We start from the raw sequence: 21,734 nt of genomic DNA, 5'->3' as shown, positions 1-21,734 counted from the left end.
TCTACAAGTATGTAAAAAGGAAGAGAGTAGCAAAAGTAATCATTGGCCCCATAGAGTCTGCGACAAATGAAATTATAATGGGGAATAAGGAAATGGCAGAGACTTTAAACAAATATTTTGTATCTGTCTTCACAGTAGAAAACACAAAAAACATACCACAAATAGTGGGGAACCAAGGGACTAATAAGAGTGAGGAACTTAAAGTAATTAATATCAGTAGAGAAAAAGTACTTGAGAAACTCCAAAGCCGACAAGTCCCCTGGACCTGATGGCCTACACCCTAGGCTCCCAAAACAGGTAGCAGCAGATGCATTGGGTGTGATCTTTCAAAATACCCTACATTCAGGTAAGGTCCCAGCAGATTGGAAGGTAGCAAATGTAACCCCGCTATTCAAGAAAGGAGGGAGAGAGAAAACAGGGAACTACAGGCCAGTTCGCCTGACATCAGTCGTCTGGATTAATGCTGGAATCCATTATTACAGAAGTAGTAACAGGGCATTTAAAAAATCATAATATGATTCGGCAGAGTCAACATGGTTTAATGAAAGGGAAATCGTGTTTGACAAATTTATTAGAGTTTTTTGAGGAAGTAACTAGCAGGGCAGATAATGGGGAACCAGCAGATATAGTACATTTGGATTTCCAAAAGGCATTCGATAAGGTGCCACATAAAAGGTTGCTACGCAAGATAAGGGCTCATGGGGCTGGGAGTAATATATTAGCATGGATAGAGGATTGGTTAATGGACAGAAAACAGACGGTCGGGATACACGGGTCATTTTCCGGTTGGCAGGTTGTAGCTAGTGGGATGCCGCAAGGATCATTGCTTGGGCCTCAGCTATTTACAATCCATATTAATGACTTAGATGAAGGGACCAAATGTAATGTATCCAAGTTAGCTGATAATACAAAGCTAGGTGGGAAAGTAAGCTGTGAGGAGGGCACAATGAGGCTGCAAAGGGATATAGACAGATTAAGTGAGTGGGCAATAAGGTGGCAGATTGTGTATAATGTGAGAAATTGTGAGGTTATTCACATAGTTAGGAAGAATAGAAAAACAAATATTTTGTAAATGGTGAGAAACTATTAAATGTTGGTGTTCAGAGATATTGAGGTGTCCTCATACAGGAAACAGAACGTTAGCATTCAGATACAGCAAGCAATTAGGAAAGCAAATGGTATGTTAGCCTTTATTACAAGGGGTTTGGAATACAAGAGTAAGGAAGTCTTATTATAATTGTACAGGGCTTCGGTGAGACCACACCTGGAGTACTGTGCACAGTTTTGGTCTTATCTGAGAAAGGACATACAAGTCTTAGAGGCAGTGCAATGAAGATTCACTAAATTGATCCCTGGGATGAGACAGTTGTCCTATGAGGAGAGACTGAGTAGAATGGACCTATACTCTCTGACGTTTAGAAGAATGAGAGGTGATCTGATTGAAACATTGTCTGGGTAGATGCTGAGAGGTTGTCAATGACTGGAGAGTATAGAACTAGGGGCAGTCTCAGGATAAGAGGTCAGCCAGTTAAGACTGAGATGAGGATTGTCAGAGGGGTGTGAATCTTTGGAATTCTCTACCTAAAAGGGCTGTGGATGCTGAGGCATTGAGCGTTTTCAAGGCTGACACAAATAGATTTTTGGACTCTCGGGGAATCAAGGGATTATGGGGATCAGGCTGGAAAGTGGAGTTGAGGTCGAAGATCAGCCATAATCTATTGAATGGCAGAGCAGGTTCAAAGGGCCGTATAATTTACTCCTGCTCCTAATTCTTCTGTTCTTATGTTACAAGATATATTAAAAGTGAAATAATTGTTTTCAGTGAAGGTAGTGGTTGGGTGGATATGAGTTATGTGTTCAGTGTGTTTTTCTGTTATGTTTATGGTGTTTTTTAGTGTATGAGATTTAAATTACTCTGTATGGGGGGTTAAATTTTAATGTATGAGTGTGAATTGCAGTGCCTCGGTGATTGAAATTCAAATCCCCTTCGACTAAAAACCAATGTATGGAGACTTTAATTTTATTAAATGAACTGACTTTTAGTGCAGTGTCTGGGGCTCTGATTTTTATTGTATGGGCATCCTGATTATTTTCTTTGGAGGGGGTGAGTGTCAACAGCAAACAGTGCAGGTGGTATAGCTAAAACTCTCAAATCCTGTGATGTTTGGAATGATTCATACTGCCTCTCCAATAAATGTGGAAACTATTTTTGGAAAAGAAAATGGTTGTGTAGGACATGGTGCTTTCTCTTGATTCTACATGACCCAAATGATTAAAGCACAAGTGACCCAGAACATTGGTTGCAGCTCATAGATCCGACCCTAAAGGTTGGACACTTCTATTCTAGGATGAGTCACTGCCTTCAGGAGAGTGAGGGAGCAAACTGGGGGCAAAACAATACTCCAACCATTCCTTAGATTAACTAGCAATCTGTTTTAAACACTCTTTGAGACCATTTTGTGTGCTAGTGAAAGGTCATAAAGATTTTAGAATTTATATTTTTAAAGTGCAATTGATTATTTTACTGATAAATTGGTGATGTAGGGATAAAGATACATGATTTAATGGCAATTATGAAGTGAATTTACCATTTTCTATCACTGTTCAACATCCACCTTCTGGCCTGGATTTTGCCGGTGCTCGGAGAGCGGGTTTGGAGTATGAAAGATTGACAGCGGTACGACAGCCCGCTGTGAACCCGCCTTCGTGTCAGTTTCCCAAGTGCGGGTCTGCCTGTGCTTCACAAACCCGACACTAAGCAGCGTATGAGTCAATTGAAATAGTTAAGAGTTTGTTAAAAGTTACTTAAACAGCATTTTACCATCTACTTAGCATTTTTCCAGCTTTTTCACCAGGTTCCCGGTGCTCGGGGACCACATCAGGTAAGTAGGTCGGGGTTTTCAATGACTCTCCATTCTTCTGAAAAGGTGACCGCTGCAAAAGTGCTTTAAAAGCTACCATTTCACAACTGTTCACTTTCCAATCTTAGAAACATAGAAACATAGAAACATAGCAAATAGGTGCAGGAGTAGGCCATTCGGTCCTTCGAGCCTGCACCACCATTCAATAAGATCATGGCTGATAATTCACCTCAGTACCCCTTTCCTGCTTTCTCTCCATACCCCTTGATCCCTTTAGCCATAAGGGCCATATCTAACTCCCTCTTGAATATATCCAATGAACTGGCATCAACAACTCTCTGCGGTAGAGAATTCCACAGGTTAACAACTCTGTGAGTGAAGAAGTTTCTCCTCATCTCAGTCCTAAATGGCTTGCCCCTTATCCTTAGACTGTGTCACCTGGTTCTGGACTTCCCCAACATCGGGAACATTCTTCCTGTATCTAACCTGTCCAGTCCCGTCAGAATTTTATATGTTTCTATGAGATCCCCTCTCATTCTTCTAAATTCCAGTGAATAGAGGCCCAGTCGATCCAGTCTCTCCTCATATGTTCAGTCCAGCCATCACGGGAATCAGTCTGGTGAACCTTCGCTGCACTCCCTCAATAGCAAGAACATTTTTCCTCAGATTAGGAGACCAAAACTGAACACAATATTCCAGGTGAGGCCTCACCAAGGCCCTGCACAACTGCAGTAAGACCTCCCTGCTCCTATACCCCTCGCTATGAAGGCCAACATACCATTTCCCTTCTTCACCGCCTGCTGTACCTGCATGCCAACTTTCAATGACTGATGTACCATGACCCCCAGGTCTCGTTGCACCTCCCCTTTGTCATGTAACCTGTATGTAACAACACTGCAATACTGTATATACGCAAGAAATGCACACCTTGACCACAGGGGGTGAACTTGTGGGAGACACTCCTCACCTGGTCATCCTGGTATATAAAGGGAGGTCTCACGCAGGTCATCACTTCTTGGTCCTGTGAATAAAGGTTCAGGTTATGGAGTGACCTTGTCCATAGAATGTGCCTCGTGTGGATTTGTGGTATTGTGTAAGGACATTAAATTGGTGACGAGAAACGGGAATCAACGACCCACGAGAATGGCCTCCGGCAGCCCAGATGAACGGTACTGTGTTGGTAAGGACTGGGCCGATTTCATTGGGAGGCTTCAGCAGAGTTTTGTCACGAAGGACTGGCTGGGAGATGCAGCGGCCGACAAGCGAAGGGCTCATCTACTGACCAGCTGTGGACCTAAGACTTACGCGTTCATGAAAGACCTGCTAGCACTCGAGAAGCCGGCGGACAAAACCTTTGAAGAGCTCAGCAAACTAATCGGTGAGCACCTCAAACCGGTAAGCAGCATACACATGGCCCGACACAGATTCTATACCTACCGACGTCGGGAAGGACAGAACATACTGGATTTCATTGCGGACCTCCGGCGCTTGGCCAGCCTTGGTAAGTTCACAGATGCCTGCAGGGGGGAGATGCTAAGGGATTTCTTTATTGAGGGCATCAGTCGTGCTGGGATTTTCAGAAAGTTAATTGAGACCAAGGACTTGACCTTGAAAGCGGCGGCGTTGATGGCTCAGACTTTTATGACGGGGGTGGAGGAAACCAAGATAATATACGCATGCAATTCTGCCTCCAACATGGCGATGGATCAGGGAGTCAATATCATAAATGTGACACAAAGCCCCGCAGGCAGGCAAGGGCAGTTCAACACACCCCAGGCAGCAATAGACCCAAGAGTAAGTCTCCAGCAGAGACAATGGCAGGCTGAACGGACATTTACAACCCCCCAGTGGACAATGCGGCCAGGGATGAGGCCATTGACACCCACTGACAGGGTGCTCAAGAGCAGTCAAAGGGACAATCAGTGAGGAATGCCTTGTAACAGCTCTTTTGTTCACAACAATGTGAATCTCAGTTCATGCTGGAGGTGTGGGAGCAGACATGCTGCCAAGACTTGCAGGTTTCAACAGTTCGTCTGCAGAAATGTAACCTCAGTGGCCATTGAGTCAGAATGTGCAGAAAGCCTGTAACCAGGCTAATATACGAGGTGAATGAACCAGATGAGGGGTCTGCGAGGCAGGATGATGCTTGGGGCAAATCAATGGACGCTGAAGTTCAGCGGGTTCATGTGGCAAACATTCACAACTCATATACCAAAACGCGACCTATGATGATGAAAGTCCTATTAAATGGCATCCCGGTACGCATGGAGCTGGACACGGGGGCCAGCCAGTCACTCATGAATGTTCAATAATTCGAAAAGCTGTGGCCACTCAAAGCCAGCAGACCCAAACTAGAACGCATTGAGATGCAATTACGGACATACACCAAAGAAATCATTCCAGTGCTAGGCAGTGCAATGTTGGCGGTCACACACAATGGATCAGTGAACCGGCTGCCGCTCTGGATTGTCCTGGGCAATGGTCCCACACAGTTGGGGAGGAGCTGGTTAGCTGAGATGAACTGGAAATGGTGGGATGTGCACGCCATGTCATCTGTGGAGCGAAGTTTATGCTCACAAGTCCTACAGCAATTTGAGTCACTATTTCAACCTGGCATCGGGACATTCACGTTACCAAAGTAGTGATACGCATCACCCTGGATGCCAGACCAGTGCACCACAAAGCCAGAGCTGTGCCGTATGTGATGCGGGAGAAAATTGAGAGCGAGTTGAACAGGTTGCTGAGAGAGGGCATCAACTCGCACGTTGAATTCAGCGACTGGGCAAGCTCCATCATCCCCATCCTAAAAGCGGATGGCTCGGGGAGGATCTGTGGCGACTACAAGGTCACTATCAACCGGGTGTCCCTACAAGACCAATACCCGCTCCCGAGAGCAGAGGAGCTTTTTGCCACACTGGCAGGCGGCAAGCTGTTCACCAAGTTGGACCTCACTTCAGCCTACATGACCCAAGAACTGGCCGACGAATCTAAACTACTGACCACCATCACCACGCACAAGGGACTGTTTGTTTACAACAGGTGTCCATTTGGCATTCGGTCAGCGGCCGCGATTTTTCAAAGAAACATGAAAAACCTGCTCAAATCCATTCCCGGAATGATCGTATTTCAGGACGACATCCTCATCACCGGTCGTGACAGTGAGGAACACCTCCACAACCTGGAGAAGGTGCTACGCTGACTGGACCGCGTTGGCCTGCGACTCAAGAAGTCTGTGTGTTTTTGGCTCCCGAGGTCGAGTTTCTGGGCAGGAGGGTTGCTGCAGACGGGATTCGGCCTACCGAATCCTAAACAGAGGCGATTCGACGAGCGCCCAGGCCCTGCAACACATCGGAGTTGCGTCCATTTCTGCGACTCTTGAACTATTTCGGGAACTTCCTGCCGAACTTAAGCACATTGTTGGAGCTGCTACACGTGCTCCTGTGTAAGGGTTGCAATTGGTTTTGGGAGGACTGTCAGGAACGGACTTTCAATCGGGTGCGGAATCTATTTTGTTCAAATAAGTTGTTGACCCTGTACGACCCCCGTAAGAAATTGGTTCTGACATGTGATGCATTGTCCTATGGGGCTGGATGCGTGTTGCAGCAGAGTAACGCTAAGGGCCAACTACAATCTGTGGCTTATGCCTCCAGGTCGGTCTCTCAAGTTGAACGGGGATATGGGATGGTAGAGTAGGAAGCACACGCATGTGTCTATGGGGTGAAAAAGATTCATCAGTACCTTTTTGGCAGGAGGTTCGAATTAGAAATGGACCACAAGCCGTTAATATCCCTGCTGTCAGACAGCAAGGCTATCAATGCCAATGCGTCAGCTCGCATACAGCGATGGGCTCTCACGCTGGCTGCGTATAACTACACCATCCGGCACCGGCCTGGCGCCGAAAACTGCGCTGATGCGCTCAGCAGACTTCCACTGGCCAACACTGAGGGGGCAGTGGAGCAAAGCGCTGAGATGGTCATGGCTGTCGATGCCTTTGACAGTGCAGGCTCCCCCATCACAGCCCGCCAGATCAAAATCTGGACCAACAGAGATCCCCTCCTATCCCTGATTAAGAAATGTGTCCTGACTGGGGATTGGGCGCCCGCACACGGAGCATGCCCTGAGGAGGTCAGACCGTTTCACAGACGGCTGGATGAGCTCTCCATCCAAGCCGACTGCCTACTATGGGGCAGCCGGGTAGTCATGCCCCAGAGGGGCAAGGAAGCATTCATCAGGGAACTCCACAGCGAGCACCCAGGCATCGTGCTGATGAAAGCCATTGCCCGGTCACATGTGTGGTGGCCGGGAATTGATTCAGACCTGGAACACAGTGTTCGCAGGTGCACGATGTGTTCCCAGCTAGGTAATGCCCCCAGGGAGGCCCCGCTCAGCCCGTGGCCTTGGCCCACCAGGCCATGGTTTCATATTCATGTAGACTACGCGGGCCCGTTCATGGGAAAAATGTTTCTCATTGTGGTTGATGCGTACTCGAAATGGATCAAGTGCATCATTTTGAATTCGTGCACGACATCCACCACCGTGGAGAGTCTGCGTGCGGTCTTTGTGACCCACGGCTTGCCAGACATCCTTGTTAGCGATAATGGCCCATGTTTCACAAGCTACAAATTCCGGGAGTTCATGTCGGGTAATGGCATTAACCATGTCAGGTCAGCACCGTTCAAGCCGGCCTCCAATGGCCAAGCGGAACGTGCGGTCCAAATCATAAAACAAAGCATGCTCCGGATTCAAGGACCCTCACTTCAATGCCGCCTATCGTGCCTCCTGCTGGCCTATAGGTCCCGACCGCGCTCGTTCACTGGGGTCCCGCCCCCGGAGCTACTCATGAAATGAACACTCAAAACTCGGCTGTCCCTCATTCATCCAGTCCTGTCCGACATTGTTGAGGGCAAGCGCCAGTCCCAAAATGAGTACCATGACCGAAATTCAAGGGGGAGATGTATAGAAATTGATGACCCCGTATTTGTTCTCAATCACGCTTTGGGGCCCAAATGGCTTGAGGGTACTGTAATAGACAAAGAGGGGAATAGGGTCATAGTGGTTAAACTTAACAATGGGCAGATATGCCGCAAGCATCTGGACCAAGTAAAAAAAAGGTTCAGCATGGACACTGAGGAACCTGAGGAAGATCATGAGATGGTATTCACATCTCCACCAAGGAACGAGCAACAAGAACATTTGGCAGCATTCACAGTCCCTGCGGTCAGCCCGGACAGGCCGGAATCACCACAGGTGACAGACACGCATACCAAGGCTCAACAACCAAAGCCCCAACTGCGGCGCTCCACGAGAGAGCGCAGACCACCCGAGAGACTTAACCTATGATCCCAATAAGATGTTGAGGGGGAGGTGATGTCATGTATGTAACCTGTATGTAACAACACTGCAATACTGTATATATGTAAGAAATGCACACCTTGACCACAGGGGGTGAACTTGTGGGAGACACTCCTCACCTGGTCATCCAGGTATATAAAGGGAGGTCCCACGCAGGGTCATCACTTCTTGGTCCTGTGAATAAAGGTTCAGGTCATGGAGTGACCTTGTCCATAGAATGTGCCTCGTGTGGATTTGTGGTATTGTGTAAGGACATTATACCCTTTTCCTAATCTGCTGCCATTCAGATAATATTCTGCCTTCGTGTTTTTGCCCCCAAAGTGGATAACCTCACATTTATCAACATTGTAATGCAACTGCCATGTATTTGCTCACTCACCTAATCTGTCCAAGTCACCCTGCAGCCTCTTAGCATCCTCCTCACAGCTCACACCACCACCCAGTTTAGTGTCATTTGCAAACTTGGAGATATTACTCTCAATTCCTTCATCCAAATCATTAATGTATATTGTAAATAGCTGGGGTCCCAGCACTGAGCCCTGCGGCACCCCACTAGTCACTGCCTGCCATTCTTAAAAGGACCCATTTATCCCGACTCTCTACTTCCTGTCTGCCAACCAGTTCTCTATCCATGTCAGTACATTACTCCCAATACCATGTGCTTTAATTTTGCACACCAATCTCTTGTGTGAGACCTTGTCAAAAGCCTTTTGAAAGTCCAAATACACCACATCCACTGGTTCTCTCTTGTCCACTCTACTAGTTACATCCTCAAAAAATTCGAGAAGATTTGTCAAGCATGATTTCCCTTTCATAAATCCATGTTGACTTGGATCGATCCTGTCACTGCTTTCCAAATGCGTTGCTATTTCATTCTTAATGATTGATTCCAACATTTTCCCCACTACTGATGTCAGGCTACCCGATCTATAATTACCCGCTTTCTCTCTGTCTCCCTTTTTTAAAAAGTGGTGTTACTTTAGCTATCCTCCAGTCCATAGGAACTGATGCAGAGTTGATAGACTGTTGGAAAATGATCACCAATGCATCCACTATTTCTAGGGCCACTTCCTTAAATACTCTGGGATGCAGACTATCAGGCCCCAGGGATTTATGGGCCTTCAATCCCATCAATTTCCTTAACACAATTTCCCAGCTAATAAGGATATCCTTCAGGTCCTTCTTCTCACTAAACCCTCGGTCTCCTAGTGCTTCCGGAAGGTTATTTGTGTTTTCCTTCGTGAAGACAGAACCAAAGTATTTGTTCAACTGGTCTGCCATTTCTTTGTTCCCCATTATAAATTCACCGGATTCTGACTGCAAGGGACCAACGTTTGTCTTCACTAATCTTTTTCTCTTCACATATCTATAGAAGCTTTTGCGGTCAGTTTTTACATTCCCTGCAATCTTGCTTTCATACTCTATTTGCCCCCTCCTAATTAAACACTTTGTCCTCCTCTGCTGAATTCTAAATTTCTCCCAGTCCTCAGGTTTGCTGCTTTTTCTGGCCAATTTATATGCCTCTTCCTTGGATTTAACACTATCCTTAATTTCCCTTGTTAGCCACGGTTGAGCCACCTTCCCCGTTTTATTTTTACTCCAGATAGGGATGTACAATTGCTGAAGTTCATCCATGTGATCTTTAAATGTTTGCCATTGCCTATCCACCATCAACCCTTTAAGTATCATTTGCCAGTCTATTCTAGAAGCTGGAGCCTTCAGGATTCGGAAGACACTTTTGAGCTTTACGCAGGTTGGAAGTGTTTGGCGTTAACTCTCTATCCACTGTCACTTCCTTGGAACAACCTATCTCTCCATTAACAGATTGCTTCTGTCATCTCAACTTCAGCTGTTATCTATTCCACCAGCATCGGTGCCCTTGAAAAAATATCAGCTTGGTCCTCAGAATCCCACCACGATCAGCGCCAACACCAACATCACTAAACATACCAGCATCACCAGGCACACCCACAGCACCATCAACAACACCAACCTTCTCCGCAATCACCTGATGCTACACAGGACACAAGCCATCAGCACCATGGCTACATTTACTTCACTTGACGCTGTACACCCTGGCTGCCATATGATGTGCCAGGTTGGCACCATCCCACACCAACACCATAAAGCATTCCTACAATGTCCAACCCATTCCTCTCACACTCATTACCATTGTGGGAGGTACCCTTATGTCTCACCATTCAATACAACTCACTAAGCCACTTCCAAAGGTGCACACAAATCTGTCCAAGAAGGCAAAGTGTTAAAAATAAAGATTTCAATGTTTGACAACACATTAGCAAAAACTCTACTTGAACATTGGCCAAAAGTCTCTAGTGTGTTGTTAGGTGGTTTGATTGGACAAGGATAAGGGTGATGGGATATGATAATGTAGATAGAGAGTGAGGGATGGGTGGAGGTGCAAGGTAAGTTGGTGTGAGTAAAGATGTGCACGAGTAGGATAAGGAAGGCAGAGTAATGGGAATGTGATGAGTGGCACAGCAGGATGAGGTTGAGTGTAGCTTTGCAGTAACGTTTCTTGATCTATTGAGATCATTAAAAGGTTTGCGCCACTGCAGCTAGGTCATCCTGACAACATTCCTGCTTGTGCCCTCCTGTGCAATGTGTAACCAGGCTGCGTTGGTATCCTGGGGAGGTCTCTTCCACCCATTGGAAGGGAAGAGGACCTCCTGCATGCTGTGACTCCCTCCATAAGCATATGGAGGAAGCCATGGGAGAGCCTGGGTGCAGCCGCGCACCTCTGTGCAGTGCTTCTCAGTGTTTGCAGCATCTCAATGCTACAGAACACTGACAGCACGACTGTCAAAATAAATCTCGATATGGACCCTTTAAGGAAACTGGCTGATGATGCATCATCAAATGATGCCATCAGACCCACTTCCTTTTAATTGGCCGGGAACCTTGCAGGGTGGGCTTAACAAACCCCATCGGGGAAAGTCGTGGGGGAAGCCGGCATGGAGCCAGGAACGGAGTCGCAGTCTGCCACCTACCTCGGCCACACTGATCCCGCCTCGATAGGTGAAGTTGCAGCCTCTGTCTCAGTAGTTGTGCCTAATTTTACCATTCTGTGCAGCATGAGATCCATTGTCATGTGTATTTATTTAGACTTGACAAAAAGGGGGCGAAATTGCCTCTTGCTCGGTTTGGGATGCTTAATTCAAATTAAATGATTTTTTTTCATCTAGTGGTAGGAGCCTCGGAATTGGGCACTTTAACTTAAAAAAACCATCAGGGCGCTCTTGGAGTGGGACGGGGGCGTTTAAAGGGCAGGGCCGCTGTGAACTCTGAAGCCACATCCGTGGTGCCCACTGGACCCCCCAGGGAGGGTTTCAGCCAGGCCAATGGGGATGCCAAGCTACCTGTCGGTGGCCCAGCCGAACCAACATTTGCCATTGTTATGCCAACTGCAAAGTCGGCTGACAAAAAAAAAGATGCTGGCCGCGGCGCGGGACCCTCCCCTTTAAGCGCAGCCAGGACGCCCCAGCCACAACAGCTTTGTGACCCACAAAGCTGTCGGTGGCACTGCCCCCCCCCCCACCAACCATCCTCGCTCCCTTGGGCAAATTCCCCCACTGGGCGATAAGGGATCGGCGTGGGGCGATAAGGAGTCGGCAATGATGTCATCGCCATGTGCGCCATTGACCGGGGCGATAAGTAAGGGAAGCCGCGCAAACCCGTTTTTGCCGCCGTCATGCCGGGGTCAATTCCGGCCGGATCGCTTCCATTGCCTGCCTCTGGGCAAAAAGTTTTTATCGCCCCATCAGCAGCTCCCGGAGGTGCTTATGGGCCTTTCGGAAAAGGCCAATTTTGGCCACAATGTGTCTTGTGATCAAGTGTAATTCTGTATCATTTTTGATGAGCTTATATGTGTAAACTGCATTTGTATTTTTAAGGTGCATTTTGGAAAATTATAATTTGAGTTCAATAAAAACGATTTCATGATGTTACATGTGCATTTAGAAGGGGTCTTTCTCGGCAATTGTACATCAACTGAATCGAGCTGAAAAAAATTAGCAGTGTTCTAAAGCCTGGAGGATTTCCTGTTTTTATCATGGTGTGGTAAAGCACTGCTCGCGCTGCCTTGTTTAACAACATCATAAATGCGTTCACGAGCAGCTCCTCCAATCAGGATTTCTAACACAATCGTACATCTGTTCTTTTTGATCATGGAACATTTAACTTGCATATTCTTGGATACAAAAATAATGGGCCGGATCTTGCTGCAAAAATAACAGTGTGTTAATGACGTACACCATTATTAATGTGTAAATCGGTCAAAAATTCAGGGGATTAAGAGATATGCCGTGAGTTACAAATTTCCAGAATTTGAGGATTGATTTAAGCCACTCCGCTGTTTGCTTCGCACAAATGGCATCTCGTCCTTAGCCTCCCTGTTCATTTTAAGAACTTTCTGGATTTGCAGATTAATTGCCCATTAAACATTAAAGAAAGTTTGGGCTGGAACTTTACAGTCCAGATTCATCTTCTAATGACGTGATAATTGTTAATACAATGCCAATCAACTTCTCTAGCCCAGAAAGGGAATAATGTAAACTGTTCAATCTCATTCCTGCCGGTAGTAAGGTGATGAGTGGAGGCTGCGGTTGTTGGAAAATTCTCCTCCAACTTGTAGCTCTCTCAGATACTGGTAGAACAGCGATTTTTGGATTTTATTAACTGCCGCTGACCTACACAATTCTCCTGCAAGTTACAGTGAGAACAAACAATAATAATGGATTTCTCTATAGGGATACCTATTTCTTTGTTTCGAAGGGGAGGATGTTGAAAAGATGGAAGAGGAAAGTGAGGAGGAAATGAGAATGAGGCCACTCTCACTCCAACCTGTAGATACATATTTCATGGGTTATACTGAGCTTGTCAATCATTATTAGCTCATCAACCATTAGAAGGCTCTCCACAGCCTCTCTACCACCTACAAGGCACAACTCAGGGGTGTGATGGAATACTCACCACTTGCCTGGATGGGTGCAGCTGCAATGGCAGTCAGGAAGTTTAATACGTTCCAGGACAACGGCGTCTGCTTGATCGGCACCCCATCTACTGATTTAAACATCTACTCCCTCCACCGTTGTACTGTGGCTAAAGTATACACTATCTACATGATGCACTGCAGCAACTCGTCAAGGCTGTTTTGGCAGCAATTCCCAAAACCGTAATCTCCACCACCTAAAAGGACATAGCCAACAGGTGCATGGGAACACCAGCACCTCCAAGTTCCCCTCCAAGTCACTCACCATCCTGACTTGGACATATATCACCATTCCTTCATCATCGCTGGGTCAAAGTCCTGGAACTCCCTCCTTAACAGGATTGTGGGAGCACCTTCACCACACGGACTGCAGCGGGTCAGGAAGACGACTGATCACCACCTTCTCAAGGGCAACTTGGGATGGACAATAAATGCCGGCCTTGACACATCCTGAGAAGGAATTAAAAAAATAAATCCCCTGTAATCTTGGCTGATTATTACTATTAGACATTAGCATTCAGAGACGACAACAGATATAATGAGGCCTATGGAGCAACTTGAATCATAATCGAACAGGCCACTGAAATCTTAAAATCTGAATGTGCTCACATTGGCTGCCATATTTATCTACAAAACGACAGTGACGAGACTTTAAAAGCAATTATTTAATTGTGAATTGCTTAAGGATGTTCTGAGGGTGTGAAAGGTGCTATATAAGTGCCAATTGTTTCTTCATGTACTGGCATTAAAAGACACTGGAAAGATGTCTCATCGTCATAGGTAGTCCCTTGAAGCGAGGATGACTTGCTTCCACGCCAAAAAAGGTTGAGTTCACAGGTATTTCAATGAAGGACCTAATATTCTAGGTCCTGAACTACATCCTGAGGGGTGGAAGATGCCTGTGTGTGGATTTTTTTAACGTGTGGTGACCGTTGCACACCAGCCACCACATGGGCTTGACAGAGCTAGGTCTTGGTCCAGTGGCAAGGATTAACCAAGACGATTGGAGACCAGCTCTGCTGCACGGACCTAGTGCGCACACATATCGCAGTGTGGGCTGGCCCTGGCTCCGAACTCACTCCTCTCCTGGGCTCCGATCACGTCCCTCTCACCGCTCCTTCGCCCCGATCTCGCCACTCCTGCTGTATCTGCCCACGCTCCAATCACCGACCTGGACCTTGATGACGTCACTCGTTGTTGCCGTCGCCCTCCTGCACCAGCTCGTGCTGCTTCCCGAAGTAGTACGCCTCCACGCTGCTCCCGGGGCCGCTGCACCTCCGCTCCTTTTATGCCCCGACCAGCTGCTGGTGTTCTCACGCAGGTCGGGGCCTGATTATCATTACCCTAGCAAACAGGTACATTGTTACCACTCCTTGCAGCTCACTAGTGCTGGCGATGGGCTCAGTGGGTCTAACGGTCAGCGTGGTTCCAATTAAATACTGGAATCCCTGTGAAATGGTCCTATTTAAGACTATCCCACAAGGCATCTACTGAAGCAGTTGCAGCTGCCACTCTGGAAGCCACTATTGTCCTTAGAAACTCTTCCAGATTCCTTGTTGCAGATATACCCTGGACTGTAACATTGTGCAGGGGTTCTTCATAGCCTGGCATACTTCCTGTATGGTTTTGCAGACGTAGGTATTGGACTCTTCCAACATATCCACCATCTCCACCATATACATGGCAACAGTTTCCACAGCCTGCACATGAGATCAGTGCTCACTTATCATGGCTCTTTTGAAGACTGTGTCCTGGAAATGTAGGTTCCTAGGTTTCTCAACCAAGGGCAGTCTTTTCTCCACTTTGTGAAGTAATGGCAATCTCCTCCTATTCCTCTCCCAATTCCTTCTGCTCACAAGTGCTCAGTGCTTCACCTAGTGGGTAGTTCCTCTGACTTTGTTAGTTGCATTCTCCCAAATGTATCGGGGCTGGTGTTGGAGTACATAAGATGCCGTGATAAAAATAGGGATGCTGAGTCAGGAGCTGCTGAACTTCGACATGCTAACTTGCTCTTCTGAATATGCATCTTCTTGTTTGTGAGATTCTCTAGGTGTGTAAAGAAAGGACATTCATTTTAGAAGGGTTGACTGTCATATGTCACTTTGAAAATGTTGAAGCCTGGTAGTAAACCAGCTGTAAATGTTAAATGTCTGGGGATTGCCACTGTAATGTGCAGTCAACCCTGCCTTTCCCAACCTGTTCTGGCAGCTCACCTAATATTTCCCCATGTCCCATGACCTCCCCATGTGTCTGCCAAATATTGTTAATGATTCAATGAGAAGAAAAACACTAGCACAAATGGGAAATGGGTTTGGAGAGTAAGATTTGATCTGTATAGTTGATTAATTAAAATCATATTCCCTTGTATATTCTCCAGAACGTGTTACACGGCCCAATAAATTGCAAGCCTTCCTAATCTGATGTTTGTCCACAGGAGCAGTGACTTCCCCATAGAGCATGGCATTGACTTCAAAATAATTAAAATTGAACTGAAGAAATGGTCAACTCTCTGTAGGATATAACTCGGCCTGAGAGGTCGCTGTGCACATAGATGTCAATCATCTCAGATCAAACGAAACCATTCACAATTGGCCTGCTCCTTTACAGAATTCACTGGTTCTTTCTCAAGGTTGGTATTTATAATTATTATTTCTGTCACCCAAAGGGGTATGCATTGCAGCCCATTGCTATTTGGAGAGATAGTTACTAGGTCATATCTGAAGACAAGGCTTTTGAAATTTCCATCGGGTATGACACCTCCTCAATAGTGAATCACAGATAATGAGCTCTGTTTCCTCTCACAATGGCAAATATGCACATAATGTAATTTCATACAACTGAAATGCTAGTCAGACAACTTAGACCTGATTAGATGTTGTTTATAGGCAATAACATCAACGTGTTGCTTGAAGCTAATTGCTAACTCAAGTCAACATTGTTTAATGCTTCAACTGCAATTCTAAGAAAGAGAAAAGTTATTTCCAGACTGCAACAGCATTTTATTTAAAATTTACATTACTTGGGCCTAGCTGAAAGTTCATATGAAAAGTTACAATGCATATTTTACAAAGCCCCATGAAAGTAATGATTTTCCAATTGTGACAAGATTGAAGATTTTTTTTATCTGTGTCAGATCATCCATCTATTGGTTCCTTTTAATGCTGTCCACAATATTACTGCAGCGTAAACATTGGTTTCTCTGAGCTACAGAAATATGCATTACAATCTGGATGGAATAATGATCTATTCAGATGCATCAGATGCCATTTTATTCAATTTGGTCAGTGCGAGAGGTGTCTTTGTATTTGAATGGAGACCCATTTAACAGCATGCTTCATCATGTTAGCATGTTTAAATGGCCAATCTCTTCAATTCAAATTTACTGACCTACAGGAGATCTAGCCTTGGTCAGTAGTATTGTCTGTCTTTGAAGGCAGCAGATAGAAGTCACTCTAATGTAATAATGAAGGATACAGTATTTGAACGTTCTCTTGTTTCTGTGTATTTTAAAGGATTTTGAATGCTTGATTTTATGCCAGTCAATCGTCAGTCTGAGGCCAGCAGAGATACTGAGCTAAATCAGTGGCTTGATGGTAGGGTTCTGTTACAGAAGAAGTGAGTGATCATGTTTCAATGGTCACTTGTACGTTAGGGAAAACTCAGGAGAATCATCTTTGTTGCTTTAACATATTGAGGAGGATAGTAAAGTTTGTAAACTTTAATATACCGTGTAATGTATTTGCTTGATGGATTCTTTGCTTAAGAATTCATAGCAACAATTGCTATTAAGAACTAGTTGGTTTATTAGCAAAGGTTTAACAATCACGTTACATATTACAGTTCATCCACCAGGCTCACAACCACCTGCCTCATCGTGGATCCCCTGAACCCAATTGTTTTATTGATTCTTATGAACATCACGTGACAGGCTAAGCCACTCCCAACTCAACAGCTCTGCAACTATTTTAAAATAAAACGATAAAGCCAAGTGCCCCCTTATGAAAGGGACACTAGAACACACAAATTAACAATAAAACTTTAGACTGAAGAGGATCAAATTAAATTTTGGTTGCCGGGGGTAATAATGCACTCCAGTCCCTCCGGTGCCCACCTCTCTTGGAAGGCCAAGAGAGCACTCCATTGGGGACCCCCGCCTCCTCTGGACGGCAAGATGGTGCGCCATGGCTTGTCCAGACGGCATCAACAGCTCTACAATTATTTTGTTATTAAAGGGGCACTAAAAACTGACAAACAAACAAATTAAACTTTTGGACACTAAACAGATCAAATTAAAATTTGGTTGCCGCGGGTGATGATGCACTCCAGTCCCTCCGGTGGCCACCTCTCGCGGAAGGCCGCGAGCGTACCGGTGGACACCGCGTGCTCCATCTCCAGGGACACCCTGGCTCGGATGTAACCGCAGAAGAGAGTCAGGCAGTCAGGCTGAACGACCCCCTTGACCGCCCGCTGCCTGGACCGGCTGATGGCCCCCTTGGCCGTGCCCAGGAGCAGTCCTACGAGAAGGCCCTCGGACTTACCCGCTCCCCTCCGCACAGGGTGCCCAAAGATTAGGAGTGTGGGACTGAAGTGCAACCAGCATTTGAGGAGCAGCCCCTTCAGATATTGACAGAGGGACTGCAACCTCGCACATTGAACATAGACATGGAACACAGACTCCTTCAGACTGCAGAAATTGCATGTGGTCTGGGAGTTCGTGAACCGACTTAAAAACCGATTGCACGTGTAACACCCTCCAGGCTAAGTCCCCAATAAATAAAAGGAGGACTCCATAGAGAGCATAGAGAGCACTCCATTGGGGACCGCCGCCTCCTCCGGATGGCAAGATGGTGCGCCATGGCATGTCCAGATGGTATCAACAGCTCTACAACTCTTTTAGTTGAAGACAAACAAATCAATTAAATCAAGTGCTCCCCTTAAGCGGGGGGAGGGGGGCGGGGGACACTCCAAACATTTTCAAACAAGTGCCCCCTTGTTTTTTGTTGCTTTTTGGGGGGGTTTTTCCCCGAGGGTACTGAAAAACAAATTATACAAGTGCCCCCTGACTAAAAGTGGGGTGGAGGGGGGGCACTGAAACCGGCAAATTAAGCAAATTAAACTTTAGACATATAAAATCAAATTAAAATTTGGTTGCCGGGGGTGACGATGCACTCCAGTCCCTCTGGTGGCCAACTCTCGCGGAAGGCCGCGAGCGTACCGGGTGTACACTGCGTGCTCCATCTCCAAGGACACCCTGGCTCGGAGGTAACCGCAGAAGAGAGGCAGGCAGTCAGGCTGAATGACCCCCTCGACCGCCCGCTGCCTGGACCGGCTGATGGCCCCCTTGGCCGTGCCCAGGAGCAGTCCTACGAGGAGACCCTCGGACCTGCCCGCTCCCCTCCGCGCAGGGTGCCAAAAGATTAGGAGTGTGGGACTGAAGTGCAACCAGAATTTGAGGAGCAGCCCCTTCAGATATTAACAGAGGAGCTGCAACCTCACACATTGAACATAGATGTGGAACACAGACTCCTTCAGACTGCAGAAATTGCATGTGGTCTGGGAGTTTGTGAATCGACTTAAAGATCGATTGCACATGCAACACCCTCCTAGCCAAGTCCCCAATAAATAAAGGGAGGACTCCCGCATAGAGAGCACTCCATTAGGGACCTCCGTCTCATCCGGATGGCAAGATGGTACGCCATGGCGTGTCCAGATGGCATCAACAGCTCTACAACTCTTTTGCAGAAAACAATAAATAAACATTAAATCAAGTGCCCCCTGATCTGGAGGACACTACAAACAGTAAACAAGTGCCTTTTGTTTTTGTTTTCTTGGGGGTTTTTTGGTGGTTTTTTTTGCTTTTTTTTTGGCACTAAAACATACAATACAAGTGCCCACTATAAAAGGGGAGGGGGACACTAAAACTGGCAATAAAACAAATTAAACTTTAAAACATATAAAATCAAATTAAAATTTGGTTGCTGGGGGTAATGATGCACTCTCAACAGCTCTACAACTATTTTTGTAGAAAACAATAAATAAACATTAATCAAGTGCCCCTTTATTAAAGGGGGGATCAACAGCTCGAAAACTCTTTTGTAGCAAAACATAAATATTCATTAAATCCAGTGCCCCCTGATCTGGGGGACACGACAAACAGTAAACAAGTGCCTTTTTGTTTTTGATTTTTTTTTGTGGGGTTTTTTTTGTGTTTTTTTTGCTTTTTTTTTGGCACTAAAACATACAATACAAGTGTCCACTATAAAAGGGGAGGGGGACACTAAATCTGGCAATAAAACAAATTAAACTTTAAAACATATAAAATCAAATTAAAATTTGGTTGCCGGGGGTGACGATGCACTCTCAACAGCTCTACAAACCTGTGAGCATACTCACAGGTGCATACATTACATACTGCTTATACTGATTACTGTTTAATGCTAGATAAATTTGTCAATTGGTTTATAGCCTGAGGCTTGGTGTGATAGGAGATCATGCGGTGGCACATGATTTGGAATACAGGTGACATTGTTTCTCTGTTTAATTCCTGAGGGCTCGAACTTGCACTTTTGTGATTATTGGCCAAAAATGGGCGATATTTCCGATGTGGGTGGTAAAAAAGGGTTTTCAGATCGCCGGCTTCTCGCCCATTCTCAAAACACCTAGTTTCTACTTTTGAAAATGGGCTTTACTGCGACCGATATAAAACGGGCGGTACATTACATTTTTTTGAACTTCTGCCGTAAAGTGTGGCCGTCCTTCGCAGCGGCATGGCAATGCTCGATTCTCGTGACTCTTAAGGTCAAGGGTCATCATGACATGCGCAGAAGAGGAGACAGAGAGAGAGGGAACTCAGAGGGACTGAAGGCATCTCTGAGTGTGGTGTGGCTGCTTTGGGAGAAAGGAGGGAGACTTTAGAGCTTCACAGCAAGTAGGCAAACAAAAAATAGCTGTTACCAGCCACATATTTGACTGAATTTGGCCTACAATGGAGAGAGAGGAGGAGGCATGACAGTACGCTGTGGAGACTGACGCTGGAGAAAGCAGTGAGGTGGGAGAGGAGCACATTGGAGGGCGCAAAAGAGCCAGGAGGTTCCCGGATGAGGCAAATGCCTCCCTCCTGCAGGAAGTCGAGTTACGCTAGGGTGATTTGACACAGAGAGGACGTGGGAAGCCCACCTCAAAGGCATACCAAAAGATATGGACCAAGATAGCAGAGGTGGTCTCGTCGGCGACCAAAGAGGTGCGTGAGGGCAACCAATGCCGCAAACGATGGAACGACCTTGTGGGATCCGCAAGAGTATTACATTGATTTACATGTACTTATGTATTTATATAATTTGATTTGTAACAGTCATGAGTGACTATCATCAGATGTAAGGTCTTTCACCTTTATCGGGAATGTTTGACACAAAGCCTGCAGTCACGGTGTACGTCTTTAGGTAAACAATGATAATTATTATAATACTCATAATTACATATGTCGGTTATGTGTTATATCAGTGTCTGTGACAGTACCTAGCAATGATATCACGCAATGATCTCATGCCATGTCATCCTGTCACCTTTTACAGAAGAAGCTATCGACAATGAGGTCCGTGCAGAGGCGAATGGGTGGCCACCAGTCCCCAGCGACATCACTGACATGGAGGAGCGTGTGCGCACACTCGTGGGGAAGCACCTCCGGACAGCCACAGATGCATCTGCAGACCCTGAAGTGATGCCACGTGAGTAAAGCTTACACCATTGCGTGATGTAAAGTCAATAGATGCTACATCCTCTTATATCAGAACAATGATATATGATAGATGTTTTCTAAAATTGTCATATAAATAATGATGGCCTAATGAAAATTATTGGAATGCAAATGTGTTGATGGTCATGAAATGTGATGTCTGTGATGATTTTGATAGCAGTGGTGCTTTTGTCGTGCATATGCTGTGTGTAGCGCTGGACTCACCTTGTCACCCAAGCACCCCCTTCTCCTCTAATAACCTCATTTGTGTTTTGCAGCTCAGCCAGCAGCGCGTGCCAAGGCAAGACCACAGAGGCCAGAAGGTGGGGGCGCGGGGCAGGAGTCGGCAGACGATCCTACTACATCTGGTGCTCAGGAGGTCCGATTCTTGCCCGTCAATCCGCTGGGTCTGTTCTCCACGGATGAGAGCATGGACTTTGAGGAACCTCCATCGCCACACTCCAGAAGCCATTGCACCCCAAGGCCATCTAGTGGTCCTCCGGTCATTCCCGCCTCCACTCTGGACGTACTGGGCCCAAGCACCTCACCACAGGGCACCTCATTTGTCCCCAGGACGGCGCCGACCCCGCGGAGGCCTCGTGGATGAGGCAGGTCTGTGCCACGAGAACCACATGACAGTGGAGAGATGGTACAGCTGTCCAGGAGGAGTGTAGACATTGGTGATCAGCTCATCGAAGCATTGGGGGGGGCACATCCCAACAGCTGCCCACCATCTCCGGCACCATGACCAAGTACATTCCGCGGATGGCGGAGTCCC

At 46.3% G+C, this 21,734-nt stretch overlaps 1 long non-coding RNA gene across 1 annotated transcript in view; it reads left to right on the top strand.

Moving 5' to 3' along the window:
• LOC139265173 (uncharacterized) overlaps positions 1–21,333 on the top strand; it is a 52,662-nt gene extending 31,329 nt beyond the window's left edge. The window contains exons 3-4 of the long non-coding RNA XR_011593490.1: positions 20,796–20,948; positions 21,235–21,333. This is a non-coding gene — a long non-coding RNA (uncharacterized lncRNA). The remainder of the gene's footprint in view (positions 1–20,795; positions 20,949–21,234) is intronic.
• The last annotated feature ends 401 nt before the right edge of the window (positions 21,334–21,734 follow it).

The sequence above is a fragment of the Pristiophorus japonicus genome, chromosome 6 (assembly GCF_044704955.1).
Source record: "Pristiophorus japonicus isolate sPriJap1 chromosome 6, sPriJap1.hap1, whole genome shotgun sequence".
Lineage (NCBI taxonomy): Eukaryota > Metazoa > Chordata > Chondrichthyes > Pristiophoridae > Pristiophorus > Pristiophorus japonicus.
This window is presented reverse-complemented; position numbering and strand designations above follow the sequence as displayed.